General features: G+C 34.8%; 1 long non-coding RNA gene across 1 annotated transcript in view; it reads right to left on the bottom strand.

Annotated features, from left to right (window-relative positions):
* Positions 1–7222: 7222 nt before the first annotated feature.
* The window catches only part of LOC138169965 (uncharacterized), an 11617-nt gene continuing 7816 nt past the window's right edge, over positions 7223–11023 (bottom strand). Inside the window, exon 3 of the long non-coding RNA XR_011170495.1 lies at positions 7223–7472. This is a non-coding gene — a long non-coding RNA (uncharacterized lncRNA). The remainder of the gene's footprint in view (positions 7473–11023) is intronic.

Below are 11023 nucleotides of genomic sequence, written 5' to 3' on the forward strand. Positions count from 1 at the left end.
TTCAATGAAATAGGGGACCTATAAACCTTCCTGATGAAAACACAGATCTTGACAGAAAATTTGATTTTCAAATACCAGGCTCAAGAGAGCCATAAAAAGATAAATAAGGAAGGAAAAAGAAAATAAAGCCCTAATGTTATTAATAAAGGCAAAATGATTACATCCCTATAAGGGAAGATGGCACTTGTAACTCTAGAGAACTGTATCATTATTAGACATTTAAAAGGGGTATACATAGATAGAGGGCATGGGTATAAGTAGACTTGATATGATGATAAAAAAATCTAATTAAGTAGTGAAAAGGGGTTGTATTTTGTGAGAAGAGGGATGGAAGAGGCAAACAACAGTAAATCAAATCACCTGAATATGCACAAAGACCTCATACAATAAGGGACATAAGAAAGGGGGATGAGTATCATTTGAACCTTCTTCCCATCAGATTTGGCTCAAAGAAGGAATAGCATACTCAGGTATAGAAATTAAACATACCCTATATGAAGTAGCAGAGGAAAGGGGAAAGAAAAGGGAGGTGGGGGGAAGAAGGGAGGGAGGAAGCAGTAAGGGAAAAGGAGAAAAAAAGGGAGGGGGCTGATGGAAGGCATGGCCAACTGAGGGAGGCAGTTGTCACAAACAAAACTGTAGTGAGGACGGGAAGGGAGAAAGGAGAGAGAAAAACATGAATAGAGGGGAAAATAGGGTGGAGGGAAAGACACAGATATAAACATAACTGTGAATGTGAATGGGATGAACTCTTGCATAAAATGGATGTGGATAGCAGAGTGGAATAAAAAAAACATAATATATAATATGGTGTTTACAAGAACCACATTTGAAGCATAGGGTTACACCTATTGAAGGTAAAAGACTGGAATAGAATCTATTATGCTTCAGCTGAAATGAAAAAAAAAAAGCATGGGTATCTATCCTGATCTCAGAAAAAAACAAAAAAAAATCTATATGAAAGAGATAATGAAGGAAACTATATCCTGCTAAAAGACCATAGACAATGAAGTAATATCATTATTAAACATATATGCATGAAGTGGTATATTATCCAAATATTTAGAGAAGTTAAGGGAGTTAGAGGAACAAATAGACAACAAAACTATACTAGTGGGCGACTTCCACCTTCCCCTTTCAGAACCAGCTAAATCAAACCACAAAATAAACAAGAAAGAAGTCAAGAAGATGAATAGAATTTTAGAAGAGTTAGACATGGTTGACCTCTGGAAAAAATTGAATAGGGATAGAAAGGAATATACCTTTCCTTGGTGGTACATGGCACCTACACAAAAATTGACAATGTGTTACAGTGTATAAACTTCACAGTACAATGCAGAAAGGCAAAAATGTTAAATGCATGCTTTTCAGATCATGATGCAATAAAAATTACATGAAATAAAGGGTCATGGAAAGATAGACTAAAAATTAATTGGAAACTAAATAATCTAATTCTAAAGAATGAGTGATTCTAACAGCAAATCACAGAAACAATCAATAGCTTCATCCAAGAGAATGACAATAATTAGACAACAGACCAAAACTTAAGGGCTTCAGTGAAAGTGGTTCTTGATGGAAATTTATATCTCTGAATGCTTACATGAATAAAATAGAGAAAAAAAGAGGTCAACAAATTGGGTATGCAACTAAAAAAGCTAGAAAAAGAACAAATTAAAAATCCCAATTAAATACCAAATTAGAAGTTCTGAAAACCAAAGGCACAGTTAATAAAATTGAAAGTAAGAAAACAATTGAATTAATAAATAGATCTAAGAGGTGGTTTTATGAAAAAATCAATAGAATAGATAAACCTTTGATTAATTTCATTAAATTAATTACTGTCATCATAAATGAAAAGTGTGAATTCACCACCAATGAAGAAATTAAAAAAAATAATTAGGAGCTATTTTACCTAACTGTATGTCAATAAATTTGACAATCTTAGTAAATGGTTGAATATTTACAAAAAATAAATAGCCCATTCTAAGAGACAAGGATATAAAATAGTTAAATAGCCTTATTTCAATAAAGAAGAAATTGAATAAGTCATCAATGGACTCCCTAATAAAAAAAGTGCCAGGGTCAAATGGATTTACAATGATTTCAACCAAAATTAATTTTAATACTATAAAACTATTTGAGAAAATGGGCAAAGAAGGTGTCCTACCAAATTATTTTTATGAGACACATATGATCCTGATGCCTAAACCAGAAAGAGCCAAAATACAGAAAAAAAAATTGTAGTCCATTTTCACTAAAGAATACAGATGCGAAACTGTTAAATGAAATATTAGCAAAGGGATTACCACAATTTATCTCATGAATAATAAACTATAACTAAGTAGAGTAGTATAGTCCTTTAGGGGAAAAATGGACATTCAATGAAATAAGTGACTTCCACCATTTTTGATTAAGAGACCAGAGCTGAGTAGAAAATTTGACTTTAAAATATAAGACCCAAGGGAAGCATAAATATGTAAACAGAAAAGGGAAATCATAAGGGACTTCATAAGATCAAACTGTTTATGTTCCTATGTGGGAAGATGGTATTTGTAACTTATAAGACCTTTCTCATTACTAGGTTAGTTAGAAGGAGAGGGCACAAGTGTGAGTTTAATATGAAGGGATGATATCTAAAAATAAAATTAAGGGTTGAGAGAAGAATGTAGTGGGAGAAAGAGAAAGGGAAAGGTAGAATGATGTACATTATCTCATACATAATAGACAGGAAAAAAAGGTTTTAAAGTGGAGGGGGGCAAGGGGGACTGGAGAGTGATTGAATGAACCTTACTCTCATCAGAATTGGCTCAAAGAAGGAAAAAAAAAACACACTCCCAATTGTTTGTAGAAATCTGTCTTACTCTACAGGAAAGTAGGAGGGGAAGGAGATAAGAGAAGGGGGTGGTGGTGTAATAGTAATGTAAATGGGAAGCTCTTTCCCAACCATTAACAGGGCCATGTAACCTGCTTGAGTCACATGGAAGCCTGTCACATGTGTTGAATGGGTGGAGCAGGAAAGGTGGAAGTGGAAGGGTGGAGCAGAGCCCAAAGGAAGTTTGTTCAGGTAGGTGGAGCTGAGGAAGAGAGAGGAAGCAGGCAGTGAGCTGTATTTGTTTGTGGGAAGGCCCTAGAAGGGGGAAGGCTTGGGGTGGTGCCCTCTGCACTGTTATTGTGTATAGATTTCTTTGTTGCTAAGATGGATTTGGCTTTCTGGTGTTTGAATAAATGTTTTGATTCTGCCTTCCATGTGGAGAGTCTGTTATATTTTTCAATTCTGAATTAGGTGGGCATGTTTATAGTCACTGTAGGCACTGTGAGCATTATGTTGGTGCTACAGGTTGTGATTAAAGGTAGGGGAAACTGGAGTGGGGGTAGTCAGAAGGAAGATGTTTTTGAGAAGGGACATGGTGAAAGGAGTGAAAGAATAGAATAAATGGGGAAATAGGATGGAGAGAAATGCAGTTAGCAATAGTAACTCAAAAAAATTGAAACAAATTTCTCTGATAAATGCCTTATTTCTCAAACACATAGAGAATTAAGTCAAATTTACAAAAATAAGAACCATTTTCCAATGGGTTAAAAAGATATAGATAAAAAAGATATATCAAAAGATATAGTCTGATTTCAGATGAAATAATTAATGCTATCTATAGTCATATTAAAAAAATACTTCAACTCACTTTTGATTGGAGAAATGAAAATTGAAACAATTCTGATGTAGGTTTCCAGATCTAACAGCCCTTATCCCCCATCTAATTCCACTGTATTGGTTTTTCCTCTTGCATGTCATTTGTATAAGATCATTACTGTCTTAGTTGTTCTTGAACAGTTGTATTTTTAAAAAATCCTATCATACTTAGGTCTACCTCAATCTTTCTTATAAGCTACCTAATCACTCATAACAATCTAACACATAGGTTTTACATTTTTCATAAAAGCTAAACATTCTATCCTTATTTAGTCCCTTGTAATTAGTCATTGGTATGCATCTTATATTTCTCTTGGTTTTTATAAGTCAAATCTTCTATTAAGTTTAGGCTTTTTTAAAAAAAAGTCTGACAGATAATCAAATGTCAATTTGTTTTCCATTCAAAATTATTCTATCTTTGCTAGGTATGATATTTTTGGCTGGAGGCTCACTACTTTTGCCCTTTGATATATAATGTTCCAAGACCTGCAGTCTTTTAGTGTCACCAATACTAGGTCTTGTGTGATCCTAATTGTACTACCATCATATGTATTATATTATTTTTTTCTTTTATTGCTCATAAATTGTCCTTGATTTGGCAGGGGGGGGTGTTGAAATATAACTATAATATTCCTGTGAATTTTCCTTGTGTGATCTCTTTCAGGTGTTGATTGGTAGATTTTTTTTTTTACTTCTACTTTGCCCTCTTGTTCTAATGCTTCAGGACAATTTTCTTTAATTTTTTCTTGTATTATTATGTCAAGATATTTTTTTTGATCATAACTTTCAGGTAGTCTTATTACTCTTATGTTTTCTCTTCTTGATCTGTTCTCTAGATCCATTGTTTTTCTTATTAGATGTTTAACATTCTCTTCTATTTTTTCATTATTTATATTATTTCTATATCTCTTATAACTTCCCTGACTTCCCCTTGACCAATTCTGATTTTTGAGGAGTATTTTTCTTCCTTTAGATACAGGACTCCTTTTCTAATTGGTTGACTCTTGTCATAATCTTCTTGTTTTCTTGTATTATTTTTTAATTTTTCATCAAAACTCATAGTTTTAATAATAAATGTTAAAAATTGTTTTTACATGTAAATTGTGAAAAAGAAAACATTAAATAATCCTCCTCTCCCACTCTGTCTTCTGACTTCCCTGGATTCCTTCAAGTCAAAACTAAAATCTCACCTTCTGAAAAAATCCTTTCCCACTTTCTTTTAACTACCATGCCTTCCTCTCTTAATAATTCCCTACTTATCTGGTAAATAGCTTGTCTGTACATATTTGCTTATTGTTTCCTGCATTAGATGGAGAACTCTTTGATGGCAGAGACTATCTTTTGACATTTTTATATTCCCACCATTTAGCACATTGCCTGACACATAGTAGGTGCTTAATAAATGATTATTGGCTAACTAAACTTGCTTGGGTCTAAGGAACTTTATGGTTAAATATAAACCTATTAGCCTTTCTCAGAAGGGATGAATGTCTCTAAATGGTTCCCTAAACAACATACAGAATTAATTAGATTTCTCAGAGGACACAGGGAGTAGACTTGATTAAGAGGTAGCAGTTAAGGAAGAGTCAACTTCCAAGCTATACCCTGTGAGTAGGGAACCTAAGGACTCTCAACTTTCTGATTGTCTAAAGTCTCACCCCTTAAGTCTGAGAGTTGCCAACTCACTTTATTTTTTAGTTAGGACATGAGACAAATTGCGCTCCTGAAACTAGAAGTTCCGTTAAAACATGTTTCATATGAACTCTGAGAAAATTCTCCACTGACCTCTCTTCCTGGCCTGCTTAGAATCCATAAAAGTAATTCCTTTAACAAAGAAATATGTTTGATAGGTGTAGCATTTATTATAAAATGGAGATTAAACTTTTCATTTTTTAAAAACCAAAGGCAACATTTTATTGCAGTGGTTCATAAAATTATGGAAAATTTTATAATGTCAAATTTTAATGTGACACCTATCAATATCAAAATGCACACTACGGTTTAAAATTAAAGAATTATAGTTGTATAAGAAAGATTCTGGTAGCTGAATTAAAATTGTAATTTGCCTCTAGTTAGCTGTATAAGTTTGATCAAATTGCTTGGTCAAATTGTCTGAACCCACAGCCTACAAAAGAATGATTTAATTGCTTAGATATATAGGTATGAAACATTTTTAGTGCATCTCTCTCTCTGTCTCTGTCTCTCTCTGTCTCTGTCTCTGTCTCTCTCTGTCTCTCTGTCTCTCTGTCTCTCTCTCTCTCTCTCTATACATATATATATATATACATGAAATGTAATGTTTGTAATCAGTATAGTGGATTATCATTAAGATTTTTTAATACAACAAGTATAAAATTTATTATAAGGACTATAAAGTGATAATTTTCCTGCCTACTCTCAGCATAGGAAGAGTATATACCTTAATTACTAGAGGAGAGAATAATTTCCATAATTTTTTAGCTTAAATCAAATGCATATGAAAGTAATATAAATTTATAAGTGAATAATGATGAATACTTAATCATAATAATAGTTGTTGCTGTTATTTGCTAACTACCATATTCTTCTTTGTCAGAAGGAAGATAAAGATATAAAATTTTTATATTTGCAATAAAAATTGGGAACATTGGGGGGCTAGGTGGCATAGTGAATAGAGCATTGGCCCTGGAGTCAGGAGGACTTGAGTTCAAATTTGGCCTCAAACACTTAACACTTATTAGCTATGTGACCTTGGGCAAGTCACTTAACCCCAATTGCCCTGCCTTTCCTCCTCCAAAAAGCAAAAAAAAAAAAATTGGGAAGATCCACATCTGATTTCTAAAGTAAGTTCTACAGGATTCATGGCACAACAAAGCTTATTTGTTTTTTAAACAGAATTTAGTATATTTGAAAAATCAATCTTGTCAATTAGCATTTAAAGGATTTCAGTCTCTCTGGTATTTCCACTAAAGTTGTTCTGATTTCTCACCATTGGAAGGTAGGGAATGATACCCCTCCTTTTATTTTTGAAGGCTATTCCCACATTGCACAAATCCTTGCAAATCATATCTATTTGGAAGAGCTTTGAATATACCTCCCACAACCTAGTCTAATTCTGTTGTCTTAGGACCAACTTAGCTCAGTTAGGAGGGGAGGGATTTGTCATCAGATTGACTGCAGCTTTTGGTTTCAGGCACTGTTGAAGTTGACCTACTAAATTATATAGGGACTGTGATATGACCCCCTCCAAGTGACACCCAGAGTGATGAAATCATAAATCCCTGAAGTATTGCCTCCAGGGGTGGAGACGATGTATAGAATCTTCAATCTTTCACTATAAATTTTTTGAATAACCACTTTACTTTGAATTTGGTCGTTTTGAGAAGACAATACTGTTGAGGAAACATAATAAGGGGTTGATATAGTCATTTAACAAGAGCATTACCTAGGAATTCTGCCTTGCTTCAAAAGTCTGTGATCACATCATCCCTAGCAGTTGAGAGATAATCATAAAAAGAATTAAAATCAACGAACCACACTTTATTCTCTATTTATATTTTATTACAGCCCAAGAACCAAACAGCAATGATATCATATATTTCTAACATTGTTCTTCTATCAGCAAGAATGTAAGGAGCATATGAATAATGACATGCAAAAAAAAGTCAATTCACTTGTACCAGAGCATCAGTAAAGAAATCCTCTTCTTGGTGACATTTTCTGGTCCTGTGACAGAAGAAGGCTCAGCTAATTGGATGGAGAAGAATTCAGTCTTTTCCATAAAAGATCAGTGAGGATGTTTAAACTGGAAAATTGATGTTATAGAGGGAACATGATTATCATTATGCAAAAACTATAGTTTTTGGTAGAAGACAGATAATGTGTATTCTGGTTTTTCCAAGAAGACAGAGTTAAAATCAATTGGTTGAATGAATGTTGGAAAGTGAAAAATTATAGTTCAATATAGTGATATAAATCCCAACATTTAGAGGTCACCATTTCAACAGGTAGTGAATACTTTGGCATTTGGAGTCAATATTTGAAGTCAGAATGTCTTGAGGAGAAGAGAAAGGATATAATTGTTAGATTTGAATTGTATTGTTATTCCTATCTTCAATTCTATGATTCCAGGATGTTATATGGTGCTTTAAAGACATTTTAATCACATTGTAATGGTAAAAAAAAAGACAAAAAACTAATTTTTTAGAAGTCTAGCAATTGTTATTGATAAAAAAATTATTCCTTTTGTCAATTTTTAGCTTATACATTTTCAAATTCATCATTCTGAGATACATGAGACTTATTTTGAAATTGTTTTATTTTTAATTGTCCTGTCATTATCACAACATAAGTATGTGACATGTATACCACCTTCTCATTTTCCATTTTTTCTACTTCCTAGAGTCTAACTTTCCATTTTTTTTCATTCATAGGTTCATTTTCCTCCCTCCTTTAAAATGGCTAGCTCTGATTAGCTCTTTTGAAATAAAAAAGTGAATTCCAATATGAAAAATCAGCCACTGAACATATTTCCATAACCAAATGAGAGAATGCATGTGAAATTCATTGCTGGTTATCAGATATACATTTCAGTTTGACTTTTAAAGTCCTCCATTTTCGGGTCTCTTCTTAATCCTTTCACTTTTCTTGTAGCTTGAATTGCATTCCTTCTCCCTCACAAACCAAGTGCTCAGATTCAGTGCCTTTGACTTCCTTGCTCTTCCTCACACAAGATACTATATTTCTAAACTTTCTCCCTCCTCCTCTCCATTCTCTGGCTTCCTTCAAGTCTATGTTAAAGTCCATAAGCATTTCCTAGTCTTTCTTAATGCAAGTATCTTCCCTGTGACAGTATGTTCAATTTACTTTTTCTTTTAAGTTTATTTTCTCTTAATGTTACTGTTTTTGTTCCTCTTCTTCTAGATTGTCCTTCATTCTCTATATTGTCATTCTCAATCTATTGTTATCTTTTTTTGTTTCCTTGGTTTAAGGCTTGACATTGCATTTTCCTATTTTTCTGTCTTTCTCATTTTTTTTTCTGAATGGGCCATAAATTCTCCTTTCAACATTCTCTTTTCTCATTTGAATTACTTGTGGATAATCTTCCAAAATTTAATAAGGCTCTCTGTCTAATCAAACATTGGATTGTTTTTCTTTGTTTTGCAGTATTTATTCATACATGCCTGAACTTGTTTCTTACACCAGGTGATACTTTCTTTCATTGTTACTGAATTTTTGTTGATTTATTTATGTTCAAAGTATTTTAATTTTCTCCTTAAAATCTTTAAAAATTTAAGCGCCCCTCCTTCACCCAATTTTAACCTATAACTCATTTTCTGACTCTCCTCTGATTATGGTTTCCTCCCAATTGTGGATCTCAAAGCATTTCAGTTTTTTCCCACAAAGGACAAATCATAGGTCATGAAAGTCTGTGCCCCAAGTGACTTTCAAGTTTTTAAGATGGATCCCAGAAGGATACTGTCTTTTCCCCTCAGGATCACTGGAACACTTCAACTCCCCTCACCAAAAAACAGCAACGAAAACTCCCTACCCTCACACTCAGTGTGCTGTTCCTGATCCTTTATTTCTTAGGCCTTTGGCCCCACAGCAGCAGTTCACAGCTTTTCAGTGTCGGTGCTACAGGATCACAGGGTCCTGCAAGCTCTTGCTCCTGAAGGGCTGTGGAGGCCTGCATATCTGTGCATCAGGTCAAGTTTCCCCAGCCTGGGTCCCCGATTTCCGAGGTACTCAAAGGAAAGAGAGGAAACCAGGCAGTGACAGTCAGGTTAAAAAATAAACAAACAAACACCTGCGGCCCATGCGGAGTTTGTGCTTTGGCTAGTGTGGCGTCCTTTCCCATACCACAGGAAGCAGGAAAGGGATACCGAGTGAACTCAGAATGGGTGTGTATTCAGTTAATGATTTCTTTTTTTATTTTAAAAGTCTTTTAAAACTTCTTTTGGATCCTGTGTGTTTTAGTCCATGGAAGCAGCTGAAGTTGCTTTAGCCTTGGTATGGAAGTTCTGTTTGGAGAGGTTTGAGAGGGCTTGGGGATGAGAGGCAATATCGAGTCCTCCCTCTTGTCGCCCACCAGACCTGAAAGCAGCTCCCATTGCTGTTTGTATGTACCTGTTTGCACGTTCTCTCCTCCACTAGATTGTGAAATCTTTGAGAGCACAGACTTGCTCTGGCCTTTCTTTGTATTGCTCGAATTTAGCATGGTACCCGACACATTTGTTATTCTTGTTCAGATGTTTTTCAGTCATGTCTGGCCCTTTTTGACCCTATTTAGGGTTTTCTTGGTAAAAATACTTCAGTGGTTTGCCATTTCCTTTTCCAGTTCATTTTACAGATGAGGAAACTGAGGCAAATGGTGTTAAGGGACTTGCCCAGGGTCACAAAGCTAGTAGGTATCTCAAGTTAGATTTAAAGTCAGGATGATCAGTTTCACACCAAACACTCTGTGAACTATTCCACTAGTTGCCCAACCTGGCATACTAGTAGGCATTGTTTGCTGACCCACTGACTGAATAGATTTTTCAATTTTTTAAGGGCTGGGATTGACTTTTTTTTTTAAAGCAATCAGGGTTAAGTAACTTGCTCAGTATTACATGGCCAGTTATTTCTGGGTGTGGTACTGAGTATCTGAGCCTGGGATTCGATCTCCAGGTCATCCCGACACTGGAGCTGGTGCTCTTACTCGCTGAGCCACCTGGAGGCCCCTGAACAATTGGGGTTAAGTAACTTGCTCGAGGTTACATGGCCAGGTGTTTCTGGGTGGGTAATAAGAGACTGAGCCTGGATTTGATCTCCAGGTCATCCCAACACTGCAGCCGGTGCTCTTACTCGCTGTGCTACCTGGCTGCCCCAACTTCCTTTTTTTTTTTTATTCCTAGAGCTTACTGCAATACTTTTCAAATAGTAGGTACTTAATAAATATCCATTGATTGACTAGTTAATAAATGCTTATTGACTGACCGTGAAAGAAAGAGAACATCTTCTAATAGTAGGATTGTTTATTTGTAGAGAATCTAATTCTGTGTATAATGTAATAGACATGGATTTCTTTACATTTGGCCATTTGGTATGCAATATATTTGTTACCTTTGCAATTTATTTGAGTATTTTTTAAAAGGCAAGACACATAAAGACTTAATATAAAATATGACAAGCAAAGAATATGGATTTTTAATGCAAAGAGACAGAAACCTGGCAGCTCTTTCAGATCAATGAAACTGAGTTGAGTTCATTATTGATTTGCCTTGTTAAATGGCAGTTTTCCTTTCCTTCTCTTCTCTGCTCTCTTACTGTCTTCTCTCTTTCTTTTCCCCTTTTCTCTTTCACCAGTCTCTCTCT

This window comes from Petaurus breviceps, unplaced genomic scaffold (genome assembly GCF_028583685.1).
Source record: "Petaurus breviceps papuanus isolate PSGF00001 unplaced genomic scaffold, PetGlider_PUasm1.0 38, whole genome shotgun sequence".
Classification (NCBI taxonomy): domain Eukaryota; kingdom Metazoa; phylum Chordata; class Mammalia; order Diprotodontia; family Petauridae; genus Petaurus; species Petaurus breviceps.